Here is a 19,930-nt window from a genome sequence, read left to right as displayed (position 1 = left end):
GTGCATCATTCAGCTGATCTTTTAGGCCATTTGGATTTGTCTGAATCGTCAGTACATTGTGTGTTGAAAAGCCCAAGGAACCTCTGCCCACACCCCTGTTGCTCTTCAGAGCCATCCCAGCATATTGGCAGAGGTGTCTTCTACCTTTCAAGATCCCCCAGGATGAAGTGAAAAGCCAACAAGGTTCCTCCCAGCCTTATACAATGGAGGTATTGGTAATTGCCAGGAACACACATCAGATAGTATCAGGTGGCTTCTGAGGTCTGGGACATTCTATGCAGCATCCAGCTCACCCCTCAGCCAACCGAATTTGTCTTAACAATCAGCACATTGTGCATCAAATATCCAAAGGCAACCACTGCCCTTTGTTCCTGCTGCTCTTCAGAGACACTCTAGCATGTTGCCAGAGGCTTATTGTACCTTCCAAGCCAACCAGAATGAGGCTAGAAGCCAACAAGGTGCTTCCAGCCTTATATAAGGGATGTCTTGGACCCAGCTCCTCATCCTGAGCATCACATTGCTGATGAGAGGTTGAGCGACGTCTGTTTATCGACACTGCAAGCCAGCAGTCTCTCATCTGTCAACCTTCAGAGCAGCTTCTTCATACAAAAAGCATTTCCAATGGGGAAGAACTTCTTTCTGGATAACCGGGGCCCACGTGTGGCTCAGGTCTGCCTGCTTGCGTTCTGTATTCTGCTTTGCCTCAAGTCCGGAGGTATGTATTATCCCTTCCGTCCCTAGAAGAGGGAAAAGAAAATGAAGCCACTGGCAAATAGATGTTATTTCTACTCTTCTCTTCCTAAAATGGAGAAATCCTCAAGTTTTATTTTGAACTATGTCATGTATTAGCCAGTTTTGGAGGTGGTGTGGTGGGGTGAAGAGGGAACTTTTTAAATAGAAAGGCTCACAATGCAAACACACAAACAAGGAAGATGGTTGCTGTTGTGTTGGTAAGTACTGATAAAGCATAGTACCAGCACTCAGTTGGGGCAAGGACTGAGGCTGTGTCAGAGTTCAGTTCTACAGTAGTTTGTAGCAAACTTCATGGCAGAGTTAAGCTTTCCTTTTATCTGAGGAAGCTGCTTTTTCTGGCTGCTGATGAAAAACCGATCTAGCACAAAACGTCTCACCATCGTCTAGCAAAGGGGTTTGTCTTGGTACAAGGTGTTGGGCACAGGACCATGGCACAAATTTGCATACAATTTCCATATCCTAATCTATCCACATAGATGCAAATTTAGTCTGACTTTCAAAGAGAAAACCCACTTTCTCTTTTTGTTGGGGTATAATAATAATAATAATAATAATAATAATAATAATTCTGACAGCAAAGGGTGCAAACAACATTCTGTAGGCCAGAGGTTTTCAAGCTTTTTGAGTCCACAGCTCTCTTAACCAACTACAGGAGCCCAGTTTTGTCACCCCTTGCCTGCAGAGCTGGCAGCCTCTCACCCTTTTTGGAACACCCTCCCTTGTGGAGGGCTCCCTCAGCCTCCTCTCCCCTTGAGAGTCCTCCAGGCGGCTGCTGCTGCTATCCTTGGTCTCTGAGCTGCCCCCTCCTGCCTCAAAGAGAGGTGCTTCCCAGAGGCACCATTCATCTGTGGAGCTTATAGCCAGGGCTGCTGCAATAAACAGTCGTGGAAGCTGTTTGGGAGGCAGAGACATGAGAGCACATCAGAGGTGGGAGGGAAGTAGAGAGGGACAGAGGCCAGAGTTGCCCGTGGTACCCCTGACCATCATTCAAGGCACCCCAGGGTGCCACAGCACACTGGTTGAAAGCTACTGCCGTAGGCATTAGCAGAATGTGTATCAATTGGTCCCTCCACAAATGAAGAGGGCAGTGGCTGGGGCCTCGCTGGCAGTGTTCTTTTGCAGCACAGACAACTGCCCATTAGGGAAGAAAATAAGGGCAGTTGTAGGAGGGCTCAGGGCCTGTGGCTCCATAGCGAAGCCCTTGATCTGATTTTGAAGCCCTTGATCTGATTTTGCAGAGACTCGCAATAATGCAAAACTTCCTCTCTTTTGCAGTAGATGCTGTGCAATGCAACAAATGCAGTTCAGGTGCCCCAAATGCGCCATGCAAGCCAAGTGGTCTGGTATGTGAAGGATCATTCTGCACATTGATGAAAGTATATGATGGTAAGCAGTCTTCATACCCTCCAACATTTCTCCAATGAAAATAGAGATGTCCTATAAAACAACAACAACAACATTTTTATTTTTTATACTGCACCCATCTGACTGAGTTGCCTCAGCCACTCTGGGCGGCTTCCAATATATAAAAACATCACAAAACATTAAAAAACTTCATTATACAGGGCTAATTTGAGATGTCTTCTAAAGGTTGCATAGTTACTTATCTCCTTGGTTCGGGGTCCGCATAACTCCTTACTGTCCAACATTTCTCCGATGAAAATAGGGACGTCCTAAGGAAAAGTGGGACATTCCAGGATCAAATCAGAAATTGGGACAGCTTCTGTAAATCTGGGATTGTCCCTGGAAAATAGGGACACTTAGAGGGTCTGAGTCTTTCCTGTCTATGTTCGTCTTTTGTGTATGGCCGAAGCTAGAATGATCTGATGTTGAGGTGAACACAGGGCTCCTCTCCTTTCAGTAGTCATAAGAACACAAGACACAGAGAGAAATATCAAGGGCAAAAAGTATAAGAACAGTGGAGTGCAAGGTACCGGTATTCTCAGGTGCAAAACTGTTTTACATATGTTTTACATGCAGCTGCTGGGTGACCTTGGGCCAGTCACACTTCTCTGAAGTCTCTCAGCCCCACTCACTTCACAGAGTGTTTGTTGTGGGGGAGGAAGGGAAAGGAGAATGTTAGCCGCTTTGAGACTCCTTTGGGTAGTGAAAAAGCAGGATAACAACCCAAACTCTTCTTCTTCTTCAACCAATTTATAATCCATAAAGATAACAGCAAATCACAATGCATAAAATATCACAAAACATACAAAACCATGTAAAAGGATCAACTCGAGAAACAAAGACACGCAACTATATATTTTTTTTAAAAATCCCTGAACTCCTCTCTTCCCAGCTGCTGCTGCTGCTGTTCTCAAAGTCATGGTCTGGGAAAGGCTATTGGGGCAAGGCAGGTGGAGACACAATTTCCTGATGAAGAACAGAAAGTTTCTCTCCCCTCACCTTTCCTAACTCTCCCCTCACTGTTTCTATCTTGCTCTGTGTACTCTCCACTTCAGTCTGTGCTCCAGGTTTTGGGCCTTAATGCATAAAACAAAGCCTAGTGTTCCATATTCACTATATAGGGAAATGTAAACAGTGGCAGACCTTCAGGTCGCAAATTTCAGCCCTGCCCTGTGCGGTGTCAAAATTCGGTGCCCCCTTGCCTCTTTCCTTCCATTCTACATCATAGATACGGCCAGGGTTGCCATATTTTGAAGAGCAGAAAAGAGGACATTATGACTACTCTCAATTTAAATATCCCTTCTATATGTAGGCTATAGAAGCTGTGATATATTGCCTGGGAGAGGGGGGTGGTGCAGGAGAAGAGAAAAGGAAAACAAAACTTCAATCGCCAGTTGTGTGTATATCTCATCCAGAAAGTATAGCCAGGGACATTTTGGCAAATTAACACCCCCCCCCCGCGACATAAACTTTACGTCTGAAAAAGAGGATGTGTCCTTAAAAAAATAGACACATGGCAACTATACCCCTTGTAGCACCCCCGAGGCACTACGCCCAGAGCAACCGAACCAATTGTGTACCTCTAAATCCCCCTCTGATGTAAACATGACACTGTCCCTTTTCATGTTTAACTAAAGCTATGTGGTCCTGTGGTCTAAAGCACTGAGCCTCTTGGGCTTGCTGATCAGAAGGTCGGTGGTTCGACTCCCCATGATGGGGTGATCTCCCATTGCTTGGTCCCTGCTCCTGCCAACCTAGTAATTTGAAAGCACGTCAAAGTGCAAGTAGATAAATAGGTACCGCTCCAGTGGGAAGGTAAACGGAGTTTCTATGGACTGCTCTGGTTCGCCAGAAGCGGCTTAGTCATGCTGGCCACACGACCCGGAAGCTGTACACCGGCTCCCTTGGTCAATAAAGTGAGATGAGCGCCGCAACCCCAGAGTCGTTCGTGACTGGACTTAACTGTCAGGGGTCCTTTACCTTTTTTTTAAGGTCCAAGAGAAAAGCTAAGATAGACTGGGTCTCCCCGTTTGAAAGCTCCACAGGTTGGCAGGGTGTCACACCCCAGGGCCACTCCCCCCCCCCCATGTTTTGAGGAGTGTGACTCACCTGGAGTCATAGTCAAGATTGGATCAGGGGCTTGGTCTACCTCCTGATTCAGAGTAAGCACCAGTAATACCAGAGAGGCTGTGATGGGTTTGGCTCCGCCTGCATCTGGGCATGCCGGGACAAGATTAAAAGCACCTGGACAAGCCTCCTTGTGCTTGACAACTCCAGCAGGCTTGGTCTTCTTTTCAGGTGGAGCAACCTTTTCAAGTAAGGGAGCAGACCCAGTGGCCTTGGCCCTCTCAAGCGCATTTAAGCAGGCCAACACCGTGGACCAATGAGGTCCTTCCTTATTGGAGGATGAAACAGGCATGGGAGGGCAGAGCTTGCCTATGATCTTAGGGACCTCCTGTGTCCTTCGCTAGGGCCACAATGAATAAATTCAACAGGGAAATGCAAACCAACAATAATTAGAAAAATACACGAAACAAACGGGATCAGATTGGGAAGTAGGGTGGCATTTACTGTAGCAAAGGCTTCCAGATTTAGGAAACTGTATCTATTTTAGATCATTGTGGTGGAAATTCTGAGGTTTGAGATTGTTATATTTATTTTCACATGTATCTGCTGTCACCTGATTTTATTTGAACATTGGTTTTTTAGTAGTTTTAGCGCAATAAATTCCAAATTCTATTTTAGGTACATTTTAAAGATGGAGTTCAAAAAGTATTTTACTTTGGTGTGGAGTAAACCTTGTCCCTTTGATATGTTCTCTACTCTTTTGTGACATGGCCTATGAACAATCAATCACATTGTCTTCATTCACAAGTTAATACTAACAGAAATCCTTCCCTTTCTCTTTCCAGCTGGTGCAATGACTAAATACTACAAAGACTGTGGCGATGCAAAATCGAAAGCGTACTGTGGAAAAGATTGGGAAAAAGATAAAAAAATACATAAATTGTTATGCTGTGAGACTAATCAATGTAATTAATGATTTAGCAGTGATCCCTGGATCTCAAGAGGTTGCACTAAACTTGGGGTATCTTCCAACCCTCTAGTTCTGTGATTCTGTGAATATTGCATTCCTAAATCACTTCAACCTGTCCAGGGACCTCATGGTAGAGGGTGGGTAAGAAATTCTGTGGTGGTGGTGGTGTTATCCTTTCAAATGTGGATCTCAGAAAGACATAACAATTTCTTTGTCCTTTCGGCATGGTGGAAGCCAGATCTTCCTCCACCCATTGCAATTCAAATGACAGGTGAAAGCTCTTTGCGGATGCCATCAGAACAAGCAGGATGCAGGGGAAAGGCAAGACTGCCTGATCCCCTTTCCCATCCTCATCACCATCTCTGAACTGATGGCTGTCACTGTGACACAGGGAGCTTTCAGTATTCATGGAAGGTTCCCGCACCAAAGACCACTCCTTTTCCAGGGTCCTAAATGCATGAGAAACCTTCATGAGTACAGAAGCTTTCCCACTTCACAGTGCACAGCAACGGAATAACTGTCTATGCGTAGCTGTGAATCAAATACTATATTGGCCTGGATATAAGCCGCACCCGAATATAAGCCGCACCTTTAAAATTCAAGGGGTGGGGGATAAAAAAATACAATACCCGAATATAAGCGGCTCCCTTAAAATTCCGCAGGCACTCACACCCGTTCTGTTTTACCGTATGTCTCTTTCAGCAGTGATATCGCAAAAACCTAAGGCCTTGAATTTAAGTTGCACTTTAACTTTTCACGGTCGGAATTTGGGAAGAAAGTGCAGCATATTCGGGCCAATACGGTACTCATTCACAGCTTTGCTTCTCCTCTGTGCTCTAGGAAGCAGGTCCACTCATTTGTGTTCACTCATTTAGATATCCTTTCATTGTCTTATTGTTTGAAAAATGACACCCCCCCCAAAGGTGCACAGTTTCCTTCGGAATTTGAGTGGACTGTGGTATTTCTTGATGAGGTCATGGGCACCTGCCAAGCAGTGCTGTGCGCAGTCTGCTTTCCTCGAAACAGCAGGACTCTTTATCTGGTTCTCATTTCCAGTAAAGCACATGTGGGTCATCCCCATTGACCACATTCCCCATATCTTACATTAAGACCATCTTCCAACATTTTGAGGCAACATCGGTAGAGTTCCTGTTTTATAGATTCTTAGCTGAAGAAGATATCATACTTTTTAACCAGATGCTTCAGTGTTTTATTTGGAGTAAAGTTTAAAAGTTGTAATTATGTTTTAATCTATATTTGTTGCCCATGTAATTGTTGTTTCTTGATTTTTCCCCTTGAAAACATTGTTCTTTGTATTTTCCCTTCCTCAGGGCTCATTTATGTGTGATGCGCTTACATCTGTCATAAACTGAAATGCATTCACTGGTCTTCTGTTAATGTAGTTGCATTAAATATTTCACACTGATTTCAGTCCCTTGTCCATTATATCTGCTCACTGCCCTTTCACCTGCTGGGGGAAAGTGACAGGGCGCACTGTTTTGAGTGTTGGCAAGAAATAGTCAGTGTGAAAAATAAAAGAGAAAAACTCAATTTTGGATTAAAAAACACACACACCTAAATTCCAGCCTTAGGGGCAGGGGATATATAAACCTCTACTAATAATGAAACTACAGTGGTATCTTGGTTCTCAAACTTAATCCATTCTGGAGGTCTTTTCCAAAACCAAAGCGTTCCAAAACCAGGGTGCGCTTTCCCATAGAAAGTAATGCAAAATGGATTAATCTGTTCCAGACTTTTAAAAACAACCCCTAAAACAGCAATTTAACATGAATTTTACTATCTAACGAGACCATTGATCCATAAAATGAAACAATAAACAATGTACTGAAATCACACAATCAATCAGTAGCTGAACTGGGTTCCACACAGTCACAAAAACAAAACAAAAAGAGCCACAGAAACAAAAACACAAAAACAAAATAGCAAAAACAGACAGACCTCAGCGTAACACTCAAAACAAAAGTGTGGCACTCAAATTGGAAGCGTAAAACTCAAAATGGAAGTGTGACACTCAAATCGGAGCACGTTTGGCTTCCGAAAGAAGTTTGCAAACTGGAACACTTACTCCCGGGTTTGCAGTGTTTGGGTTCCAAGTTGTTTGAGTACCAAGGCATTTGAGAACCAAGGTACCACTGTACAGTGGTGCCTCGCAAGACGAAAAGAATCCGTTCTGTGATTCTCTTCGTCTAGCGGTTTTTTCGTCTTGCAAAGCAAGCCCATTGACGGATTAGTGCTATTAGCGGCTTTTAGCGGCTTTTAGCGGCTTATCTGCTGATTGGATCAGCTGATAAGCGGCTTAGTGGCTTAGAAAAAGGGGGGGGGAGGAAAAAAACCCCGCAGGAACTCGCAAGGCATTGTTGTCTTGCGAAGGAAGCCCATAGGAAATTCGTTTTGCGAAGCACCTCCAAAACGGAAAACCCATTCGTCTAGCGGGTTTTCCGTCTTGCGAGGCATTCGTCTTGCGGGGCACCACTGTATAGCAATATTAAAATCTAATGAAAAACATTCATCAGCAAATAATGTTGATAACTCTCTTCATGGTTTCTTCAGCTTCCCCATAAAATTATTTCTAAAAGAGTGGCATAATAGGGAGAAGTGATGCAGTCACAGGAGAAAATGGAACATGTGGAAGCGCAAGGCCCATTCAGACTTTCACCTCCAAGTATTTTCAGAGGACATGAAGGGAGGAGGAGCCGGACTACAGACACTAGCCACTCCTGCTCGCTCTGCCCTTAGACCACTTCTACAGCATCAGCACCTCATATGTTGATCAAAGGGATTAAAGGAGAAACCCTTCATCTGAATGTTGCCAACAGCTTCCCCGCTGACCAGAGCTAGGGAGGGAGGAGAAATGTGATTCAGATCACATTTAAAACTGAACTTTACAAACCTGCACTTTTCAAAGAAATATGACAAATGAACCACAGCCTTCCTCCAGAAGGCACACTTGTGGGGTAACTGAAGGATTAGGTGAGCAGCCTGGGAGTCATTTTGGACTCACAGCTGTCCATGGAGGTGCAGGTCAATTCTGTGTCCAGGGCAGCTGTCTACCAACTCCATCTGGTACGCAGGCTGAGACCCTATCTGCCCACGGACTGTCTCGCCATAGTGGTGCATGCTCTGGTTATCTCTCGCTTGGACTACTGCAATGCGCTCTGCGTGGGGCTACCTTTGAAGGTGACCCGGAAACTACAACTAATCCAGAATGCGGCAGCTAATAATAATAATAATAATAATAATAATAATAATAATAATAATATCTTTATTGTCATTGCCCCCTTCGGGGACAACGAAATTACTTGACTTCTCCATAAAAACACTAATTAAACAATACAGTATAATACAGCAAGGGAGATTAGATGACTTTCAAAGCCCGGGCTTCCAATTCAGGGCCGAGATCGCTCTGGAGAAGAAGCTGTTCTTAAGACGGCTCGTTCTTGTCTTCATTGACCTGTATCTCCGTCCCGACGGCAAGAGCTCGAAGAGACAGTGACCAGGATGCGATGGATCTTTTACTATGTCCAGTGCCTTCCTATGGCACCTTGTGGCATAAATCTGCTCTAAGGTGGAGAGTGGGCAGCCAACAATGCTCTCTGCTGCCTTAACAACCCTGCACAACCCCATCAGCTAGACTGGTGACTGGGAGTGGTCACAGAGACTGAGCACAATTCAAAGTGTTGGTGCTGACCTTTAAAGCCCTAAATGGCCTCGGCCCAGTATACCTGAAGGAGCTTCTCCATCGTTTAGCCTGGACACTGAGGTCCAGCTTTGAGGGCCTTCTGGCGGTTCCCGCACTGCGTCAAGTGAGGTTACAGGGAACCAGGCAGAGGGCCTTCTTGGTAGTGGCGCCTGCCCTGTGGAACGTCCTCCCATCTGATGTCAAGGAAATAAACAACTATCTGACTTTTAGAAGACATCTGACGGCAGCCCTGTTTAGGGAAGTTTTTAATGTTTGATGTTTTATCGTGTTTTTAATATTATGTTGGGAGCTGCCCAGAGTGGCAGTTAGGGCCAGATTATCATCATCATCGTATAGCTGAGAATCACTAACAAAAATGCATTATATTGGGGGAAATTGCCAGCAAATATGTGCATGTCACTCAAAGCTTTGTATAAAACGGTGTGCATTAGAAAACAGTTTGCATTAGAATACTGGAGGATTTTGGTGCAGATTTTTTAAAAAAAAATCCTGCAGAAATGTAGAGAACTGAATTTAGAACATAAGATTATAAAATGAGACAATTGGATTAGGTCAACCACCCATCTAGTTCAGCATGCTATACTCAAATGGCCTGTGGTAAAGCCTCAGGCAAGACCCTATGAAACACCCTTCAGATGTCAAGGATATAAAGAACTTTACAACTTTCAGAAGACATCTGAAGGCAGCCCTGTATCAGGAAATTTCTAATGTTTGATGCTTTATTATGTTTTATATATTCTGTAAGCCACCCAGAGTGACTGGGGGAACCCAGTCAGATGGGTGGGGTATAAACAACAACAACAACAACAAGAGCCCTCTCCCCACCTGTGGTTTCCTGCAGAGCCGTAGCTAGGAGATCTTACGCCCCTGGCAGAACCGTCCAGATTGTGCCCCCTAGCCACAGACAAATTAACTCTTCTTTCTGCCTTTCCACCACCCATTCAATTCCTCACACACTTCACCTTGTATCGAATTCTTCCACAGAAAATCCAACATTTAATTTATTATTTCTTAATAAAAGGTTTCAGCAAAGAAAATGACATTTTGATGTGAGTTGACAGTTTCTAAAAAATGTAATTCAGTTGTAAAACCCTTTGTGGATCTTTACGTTATGATTAATCCCCCTGCATTTCCTTTATACTTTCAATTTTTGCTAATCTTTTGTCAGGGAATGGTGTGAGCCAGTGTGGTGTAGTGGTTAAGAGCGGTAGTCACGTAATCTGGGTAACCGGGTTCGCGTCTCCGCTCCTCCACATGCAGCTGCTGGGTGACCTTGGGCCAGTCACACTTCTGTGAAGTCTCTCAGCCCCACTCACCTCACAGAGTGTTTGTTGTGGGGGAGGAAGGGAAAGGAGATTGTTAGCCGCTTTGAGACTCCTGAAGGGGAGTGAAAGGCGGGATATCAAATCCAAACTCTTCTTCTTCTTCTTCTTCTGAGGAAGAGGAAGGTTGGAGAACGCAGACGCAGGCAGACCAGCTCAGTTCAGAAGAGGAGGGGGAATATCCACTGACTCCCCTCGCCTCCAGCATTCTCAGAAGCAGAGAGGGAGAGTCAGACTTGCACACAGCAAACTAACAGCAAAGAGAGGAGCTGCCCAGTTTTGAGATAAGGATGAGAGAACCAGAAGGAAGGGGGCAGTTGGGCGATACGTCAATCGAGAGTGTAGAGGAAGCCCCTCAGACTCATCGGTCTGAACGTATCAGAGAACAAAGGAGACAGAGATGGGGAAGAACTTCGTGCTCCTTGCTGCGGAAGTCGCAAGGATGATTCAGAGTAAGCAACTGTTCTCATTGCTGAGGGTTGTCTGCTTGTGTTGGCAGCATGGTGCTGTAATAAAAAGGACTATAAAACTATCAACGGCTCGCTAATTCTTATCAGTGAGCTACTGAAGGGGAAGAGGGACATCTTTAATTATTCCTTACTTCAATTCTTTTAGGTACAAGTTCTACATAGAAGAAGAAGAAGAAGAAGAAGAAGAAGAAGAAGAAGCCTGGAGAAGAGGAGGTTAAAGGGTGATATGATAGCCATGTTCAAATATATAAAAGGATGTCACATGGAGGAGGGAGAAAGGTTGTTTTCTGCTGCTCCAGAGAAGCGGACACGGAGCAATGGATCCAAACTACAAGAAAGAAGATTCCACCTAAACATTAGGAAGAACTTCCTGACAGTAAGAGCTGTTCGACAGTGGAATTTGCTGCCAAGGAGTGTGGTGGAGTCTCCTACTTTGGAGGTCTTTAAGCAGAGGCTTGACAACCATATGTCAGGAGTGCTCTGATGGTGTTTCCTGCTTGGCAGGGGGTTGGACTCGATGGCCCTTGTGGTCTCTTCCAACTCTATGATTCTATGATTCTAAGAAGAAGAAGAAGAAGAAGAAGAAGAGTTTGGATTTGATATCCCGCCTTTCACTCCCTTTTTAAGGAGTCTCAAAGAGGCTAACATTCTCCTTTCCCTTCCTCCCTCACAACAAACACTCAGTGAGGTGAGTGAGGCTGAGAGACTTCAGAGAAGTGTGACTAGCTCAAGGTCACCCAGCAGCTGCATGTGGAGGAGCAGGGAAGCGAACCTGGTTCACCAGATTACGAGACTACTGCTCTTAACCACTACACCACACTGGCTCATCAATACATCAATCCTACTCATGAAATTAATTGTTTACAATAATTTTTCAAATAAACTATATGCTTCACCCATCATTTATTAAAGGTTACCTCTTCCTGGTTTCTAACTATTCCCGTGAGCTTTGCCATTTTGGCATAGTCAATTAATTTTATCTGCCATTCTTCCTTGATCGGGCCTGTATCTTCCTTCCATCTGGGCAGCAATGGTCACGCACATAAAGATTTTTTTTCTGATCCATCGGGTTCTCCGCACCAATTATTCCTAAAGGAAAAGTTTCTGCTTCCTTAAAAGAGATAAAATCTTCAACAGTTTTTTTCAACTCATTATAAAACATTTCCCATTACTACTTTACACATCCACCACATATGATAAAAGACACCCTCTTTCTCCTTACGTTTCCAGTATACGTTTGATTTCAATTTATACATTTTAGCTAATTTACTAGGGGTTAAATGTCATCAATACATCATTTTTGTACAGTTCCCGCCCCCCAAAGTATAGCATGCTGTACATTTTAAATCCGCAGTCCATAACCTCTGCCATGCAGCCATATTATAACCAGTCTCTTGCCCAGTGTATCATCACTGATTGCCATTCCAATAATAGTTTATACATTTTGGGAAATAATTTATTTTTATTTTCTAGCAACTCTTTTTCAAACTGGGACGTTCTATTAAAAAAAAAAACTGTTCTTTTTATCCAACTTAAATACTTCATTAAGCTGATGATACTGCAATCAACGACCAGTATCTTCCCAGCGGCAGAGCAAGCTGATTGGGCGTTTGGGGCGGCGCACGTGCCCTGTGCCCAGGAGCGGGGCCAGCTGCCCATGGGGCAGGGCGAGCCGGGGCAGGGCGAGCTAGGGCAGGACGCTCCGTGGGGCCTCCAAGGAGTCTGCCTGCCTCCTCCCACTCAGCCACCCTACATTTGGGGGAGGGAGCAGCGGGCGGACCCAGGAGAGACATGTGGCTGGGGCACGCTGCAGGCCCCGTGGTGAGTGCCACCCAGTATTTTGTCAACCCCCTCAGTGGTGACACCTGGGGCAACCTGCCCCCACCACACACCCCTTCCTCTGCCCCTGTATCTTCCCATCACTTTCCTAACCACAGGTATTGATGCAGCCTGGGCATTGGTAGACTGGCATCCACGCTGTAGAGTCACAAAATTCCAATAAGAAGCAAACAAATGGCAGCTGGTATGATTACAGTGACCTGTGTGTTTGAGTATGCTTTAAAATAGATGGGCTGTTTAAGGAACTCATAGGGACGCGGGTGGCACAGTGGGTTAAACCACAGAGCCTAGGACTTGCTGATCAGAAGGCCGGCGGTTTGAATCCCTGTGATGGGGATGAGCTCCTGTTTGCTCAGTCCCTGCTCCTGCCAACCTAGCAGTTCGAAAGCACGTCAAAGTGCAAGTAGATAAATAGGTACCGCTCCGGCGGGAAGGTAAACGGTGTTTCCGTGTGCTTCTCTGGTTCACCAGAAGCGGCTTAGTCATGCTGGCCACATGACCCGGAAGCTGTATGCCAGCTCCCTCGGTCAGTAAAGTGAGAAGAGTGGCACAACCCCAGAGTCGGACACTACTGGACCTAATAGTCAGGGGTCCCTTTACCCTTTAAGGAACTCATACCCCTTAGCACAGCACTGGCATATTCAGATGGTTCTCCTTGTACTCAGCATCCAAGATCAAATGGTCTCCCTCAACTGACTAACCAGAAAACCAAGCTACCTGCCTTCTAACTCTCCCCTGTCGCAAGCATCAACCCAAGCTTTGATTCTATGTGACTCAACCAACCAAGAAATATGGAGGTGGACAGGGAACCCATTAAAAGGAATAAATATTCCCTTCACATAAGATAGTATCTGAGGTCTGGGACAATCTTTATAGCTTCCTGCTGATCCCTCCAAAGCTTATTCGGATTTGTCTCAATGATCAGTACACCATGCCCCAAACAGCTTGAGGGAACTGCTACCACATCCCTGCTGTTTAAAACCACCAGAGCGTATTGCCTTTCATAAAAAGGCATTTATTCCCCCCCCCCTAAAAGCTATATTCAGCCTGTTTCCTCAAACCAACTGATGTGTAGCTGACAAACGACTTATTGGCTGGAGGCCAGCTCTGTAGTTTCTCAGTTGCCAGCCTTTAAAAGCAGTCTCTTCATTTAAAAAAAAAGCTTTCCAATGGGGCAAGGCTTCTTTCTTGACAACCGAGGCCCACGAATGGCTCAGGCCTGGCTGCTTGCATTCTGTGTTTTACTTTGCCTCAAGTCTGGAGGTAAGTCTCCGCATTACTGAGAGGCAGTGTGGTGTAGTGGTTAAGAGTGGTAGACTTGTAATCTGGTGAACCGGGTTCGTGTCTCCGCTCCTCCACATGCAGCTGCTGGGTGACCTTGGGCTAGTCACACTTCTCTGAAGTCTCTCAGCCCCACTCACCTCACAGAGTGTTTGTTGTGGGGGAGGAAGGGAAAGGAGAATGTTAGCCGCTTTGAGACTCCCTAGGGTAGTGATAAAGCAGGATATCAAATCCAAACTCCTCCTCCTCCTCTTCTTCTTCTTCTTCTTCTTCTTCTTCTTCTTCTTCTTCGTAGAACTTGTGGCTAAAAGAATTGAAGTAAGGAATTAAAGATGTCCCTCTTCCCCTTCAGTAGCTCACTGATAAGAATTAGTGAGCTGTTGATAGTTTTATAGTCCTTTTTATTACAGCACCATGCTGCCAACACAAGCAGGCAACCCTCAGCAATGAGAACAGTTGCTTACTCTGAATCATCCTTGCGACTTCCGCAGCAAGGAGCACGAAGTTCTTCCCCATCTCTGTCTCCTTTGTTCTCTGATACGTTCAGACCGATAGTTCTCTGATACGTTCAGACCGATTGGGTAGTGATAAAGTGGGACACGGAGCAATGGAGCCAAACTACAAGAAAGAAGATTCCACCTAAACATTAGGAAGAACTTCCTGACAGTAAGAGCTGTTGGACAGTGGGATTTGCTGCCAAGGAGTGTGGTGGAGTCTCCTTCTTTGGAGGTCTTTAAGCAGAGGCTTGACAACCATATGTCAGGAGTGCTCTGATGGTGTTTCCTGCTTGGCAGGGGGTTGGACTCGATGGCCCTTGTGGTCTCTTCCAACTCTATGATTCTATGAAATCCAAACTCTTCCTCTACTACCTCGGGATGGTTAAAACAAAAAGCAGTCCCCTAGTTATTGTATGTTATTCCTCCACCTCACTTCCTAAAATGGAGAAATCTCCAAATGGGCTTTGCAGCATTGGTGTCAGTACTCGGCATGTTTGGGTAAATGTTGAGTTTGTGTCAGAGCTCAGTTCTGCGGACAGCAGTGTGCCCTCTTTTTCTTTTTAAATCTCTTGTCCACCATCAAGGAGAGGAACACAACCCTCCACAGGACCAAGCCACATATATGCCTACAATTTCAATATCAAAATCCATACAAGTTTAGACCAATTTTCAAAGGGGAAAAAAAATCCTTCCTCTTACTGTTACTGTAGAGATTCTGAGATTTAAGATTATAGATTTATTCTGGCATGTATCTCTCCCATCCTTTAGCTTCATTTTATTTTAATGTTGATTCCCCCCCCCACTTTTTTTAAAGCAAATTAAAAATCAAAATTCTGTTTGAGGTATTTTACTTGGATGTGTAGTAAACCTTTGTGCTTTTTGGTATGTTCTCCTTTCTCTTGTATACGGACTAGGCTAATAAAATCACATTCATTCAAATGCAAATACTTTCCTTTCTCTCTGCAGTCAAAACCGGTGAATTACAATTACAATTAGTCTACAAAAACTGTCCCCCCGAATCCTTCAGAAAGTACTGTGGAAAAGTTTGGACCCGCTACAATCACGTTAAAAAGAAAGTAGACTGCTGTTTTACTGACTTTTGCATTGAGTGATTTTAATATTGCATTCTTAAATTGGTTGTGGTTGTAATAGTTATGCTATTAGGTGTAAATCTCACAAAGACATTGTATTAAAAGAGTTCATGCTCTTGCTCCATCATGGAAGCCAGGAAGCCCTGTTTCAATTGGACAAACCACAGAAAAGGATATAGAATATATTAGCCTGATTTTTATTTTTTTCAAATCATTATCCAAGTCAAAATTTCCATCTATGTTCTCAAGCTAAGATGCCTAATTTTGCTATCTTTCTGTCATTGTTTCTAAGGTTCTCCCTTCCCCACTGTTATCTAGTACAACGCTAAAGCCTTTGAACAGTTCTGATGTTAAGGCTGTTTGCCAAGAAAAGCAAAAGCAAAAACAAAACCCTCCCCTGCCCACAATATGTCTGTACAGGGATCTGAGCTGGCATGACAAACACTGCAAGCGCTAAACAAACACAGAAAAGTAACAAGCCCCATCCATAGACTGTGATTTTTTTACATTGGGCACAACAGGCATCTCCCCTAACTTGGAAGCATTCTAATGATTGGTCAGTCCTTAACTGCGTTGTTAGATCCTCCCATCCCACACTCGCAGTCAAGGGGGTCAGTGGGGGGGGGGGGCTGGACGCAGACTCTCCTGGGTTTGTCCATTGGATTCTGAATTGCCATCTCCCCTGAGTCCATTGAACCCTGTCCCCCTGACGCCCTGTTTGGTTAGAGAGCTGGAATATATTTTATTTTCTCTTTCCTTAATACTGCCATGTAACTGTAATGTAGCAAAGTTTAAACTATTTTGACTGGTGGGAGGTGGCTATTTGAAATATAATAGATAACTAGCAAAACATTGCTAGTTTTGCATGCAGTGCAACAATACAAGCTTTCAAACACTTATTTTATCTGATGCTTCAGTGTTTTGTTTTGATGGAGTTAAATTTAAGTTGTAATCCATATTCCATTTTGTTTCCTGTGTAATCATTGTGACTGGAATTTCCCCTCGAGAATGCTGTTCCTTATCTTTTCCCTTCCTCAAGATTCAAGAATGTACAATACGTTTTCATTTCCTATGAGATTGTGATGACTATGTCTTTCATAAACTGAAAAGCGTTCTGTTAATGTAGGTGCAATAGGTGTTTTAAAAATGGATTTCAGTCTCTGGTCAGTCTCAGCCCCTGGTCATATCTGCTCGCTGCCCTCTCACCTTTGGGGTGCTTCCATACAGTGTGCATGGGGGCTGATTTAAGTCTCTGAACGAAGCAGGCTGAGTGAAAAAATAAAAGGGGGGAAACTCATTGTGTGAGTATTTTTAAATTAAACAAAGTCCTGGACTTAGAGGGGTGGGTGGGGATAAATAAACTTCTACTAATAATGAAACACCCAGAAAAGCAGGGGCTGTGTGGTATATTTCCTACCAGTTCTCTTCAATTATTACTTTGAAATCAGTGTAGGAGGCAGACTCTATAGGTGAACTGGAAGATTCGCAGTGGCTTAAGATCTGGTCCACGTATACCTTTAGGTCCAGGTCTGCTGACAGAGTCATGGGAACAAATAGAACAAAACTCATTTCACCCCTCTCCGTAAGGCAGACCAGAAATCTCTTTGTGTAGTGATGAAAATGTGTCAATAAGTGGGGTGGGGGAACTGTTCTACAGCAGAGGTTCACAGTCACATAAAGTACTACAGCCATGGGCAGGACAACAAACAGGGCCTCCTTCACATATCTTTTAATATTTCCCTAGCCTCCCCAATTTCTTAAAGCCCATAGTGTGCACGGTGGCAAAGGAAACTCACTGCCCATCAGTATGAACTGTCGCGCAGCGGTAAATTGATGAACGCAGTCTTCTTCATAAACAGAATAAAACTTTTACTTGAGAAAATAAAGTTGTTTGCAAGCAGCATAGTTAAAGAGCACCCACAGAGTGCTCAGCTATCTGACTCTTCACAGAGGTAGTTACAGGTTGGTAGCCGTGTTGGTCTGCCATTGTCAAAACAAAATAAAAAAACCTCCTCCCAGTAGCAACTTAGAGACCAACAAAATTTGTTATTGGTAGTGGAAGACAGAAGTGCCTGGCGTGCTCTGGTCCATGGGGTCACGAAGAGCCGGACACGACTAAACAAGTAAACAACAACAACAACAATCTGAAGGTATCTGAAGAAGTGTGCATGCACACGAAAGCTCATACCAATAACAAACTTAGCTGGTCTCTAAGGTGCTACTGGAAGGAATTTTTTTTATTTTGTTTCTTCACAGAGGCACAGTCTTAGTTACTGATTTACTAAAGTCCTGGAGCCACTCTGTCTGCAACAACACAACACTGGCTGACTCTCTCTCTCTCTCTCTCTCTCTCTCTCTCTCTCTCTCTCACACACACACACACACACACACACTCAGACACTGAGGCCCACAGAGAGGCTGCCTACTTTTATAGGGAGAGTGAGTCACGAGTCACAGTGACTTAGCAGTTTGCTGTTAACAGTTAGCAGGCTTGAATGATTGGGTAGGCCTTGTAGACCTCACTGCTTCTGCTCTCAAGAACCTTTGTCTCGTGACATGAACAAGGTGCAGAGGTTGCCTTCTGCTGTGTCAGACCGTCAGTCCATGTAGCTTAGGATTTTTTGTGCCGCATGTGGGGACACTGTGGTTCTCTGGATGTTGCTGAGCTACAACTCCCATCATCCTTTGCCATTGGCCTCGTTTGCTGGGGTTGGTGTGAGTTCGGCAACCTTGGGAGGGGGAGGGGCTCCCGAAATCTGGTGCGGACAGCCTTAAGCTTCATGGACTGATGTGGTATAAGGCAGCTTCCTAGGCAGGGCAGTAGATCCTAAACTCCATACTGGAAAGCAATATCATGCCACAAGAAAATCGCTGGTGTGCCGTGAGAAATAAATTTAAAGTCATCGATGAGCTAAAAGCACCTATTTACAGAGAAAGCTGTTTTTGTTTTTAACAATTTATTTTGTGCTTTTATCCTGTATTTTTATCTTGTGAACTGCCTTGAGATTTTCGGATGAAGGGTAGAATATAAATTTAATAAAATAAATAAAAATATGTTCCTCACGCTTGAATCAGTGTAATAATATAGATGTATAACTGAGACAACGCGTCATTTGTTGTTTTTGTAAAGTTAAAACCCAGTTCCAGCAAGTAAAACTCTAAAACTTCTTTTGTGTGTGTGTGCTGAGAATTTATTTCAACACAAAAAGTCAGATTGGAGAGAGAACCTCCGCTGGCTACAGTAAGGTTAAAAAAAAGGTAAAGGACCACTGGATGGTTAAGTCCAGTCAAAGGTGACTATGGGGTTGAGGCGCTCATCTCGCTTTCAGGCCGAGGGAGCTGGTGTTTGTCCACAGACAGCTTTCCTGGTCATGTGGCCAGCATAACAAAACCACTTCTGGCGCAACGGGACACTGTGATGGAAACCAGAGTGCATGGAAACGCTGTTTATCTTCCTGTCGCAGCAGTACCTATTTATCTACTTGCACTGGCATGCCAGGTGGGCAGAAACTGGGACAGAGCAATGGGAGCTCACTCCATTGCGAGGATTCAAACCACCAACCTTCCAATCGGCAAGCCCAAGAGGCTCAGTGGTTTGGACCACAGCGCCACCTGCTCCCTTATTAGCTACATTAATAATCTGCATGGAGAGCATTCCCTGGCAATGAAGATTAACATACACCGACTTGTAGCACAGATAGTGACAACATGGCATTCCCTTAGATGTGCTAACACTGCACATTATGCGTCTATGTTTAAAGATGGCTGCCTTACAGTGGCTGCCTCACAGAATGCAGCTCCTTGCAGGTGGAAACATCCTCTGAGTAGATTAGAGTTGACTGTGCTTCAACAATGCCAGGAAATGTAAGAGAGAGATTTGCCCTCCGCTCCTTGGAGGTTTTTAAGCAGAGGTTGGATGGCCATCTGTCCTGGATGCTTGAGCTGAGATTTCTGCATTGCAGGAGGTTGGATTAGATGTCCCTTGGGTCCCTTCCAACTCTTCTACACTTCTACAGTTCCACAATTCCTGTGTTCAGCTTTCACTGGATTGAGGAGGATTTGTGAGTTTGGGAATATTCCCTGGTAACCCTCCTCCTGATCATTATAACACGCACTCAGCAATAAGCTGCTTTGAGATGAAGAATTGCACCCTCACTTCCTGGCACCTTGGCATCACTTTATTCTCTAAAGGACACCCATGTCCTCTACAGAAAGCAGGCTGAAAATGCACCGGGCAGAAATGCCCTTGCAGTGTTTCAAGCCATGAATGTGAACATATCTTCGGGGAAGAATTGACATTCATTTCGAGAAAGTCAGGCCCTACACGGGACGAATGAGAGGTCAGCCTGCCGTTCAGCACAGACATCAGTTACTGTATTTTTCGCCCCATAGGACGCACCGGCCCATAGGACGCATCACGTTTTTTGGGGGGAAATAAAGAAAAAAAAAATTATTTCCCCCCCAGGCGCTTGTGGGGCAGGCAGCGGGGAGAAGCGCTCTTCTCCCCGCCACCCG

The 19,930-nt window shown here is 44.6% G+C and overlaps 1 long non-coding RNA gene across 1 annotated transcript; it reads left to right on the top strand.

Annotated features, from left to right (window-relative positions):
• Nucleotides 1-6,625, top strand: LOC309525395. Its single transcript, XR_014216219.1, has 2 exons — nucleotides 1-2,139; nucleotides 5,070-6,625. It is a non-coding gene; the product is annotated as an uncharacterized lncRNA (long non-coding RNA).
• The last annotated feature ends 13,305 nt before the right edge of the window (nucleotides 6,626-19,930 follow it).

The sequence above is a fragment of the Podarcis vaucheri genome (assembly GCF_965113315.1).
Source record: "Podarcis vaucheri genome assembly, chromosome: 2".
Lineage (NCBI taxonomy): Eukaryota > Metazoa > Chordata > Lepidosauria > Squamata > Lacertidae > Podarcis > Podarcis vaucheri.
This window is presented reverse-complemented; position numbering and strand designations above follow the sequence as displayed.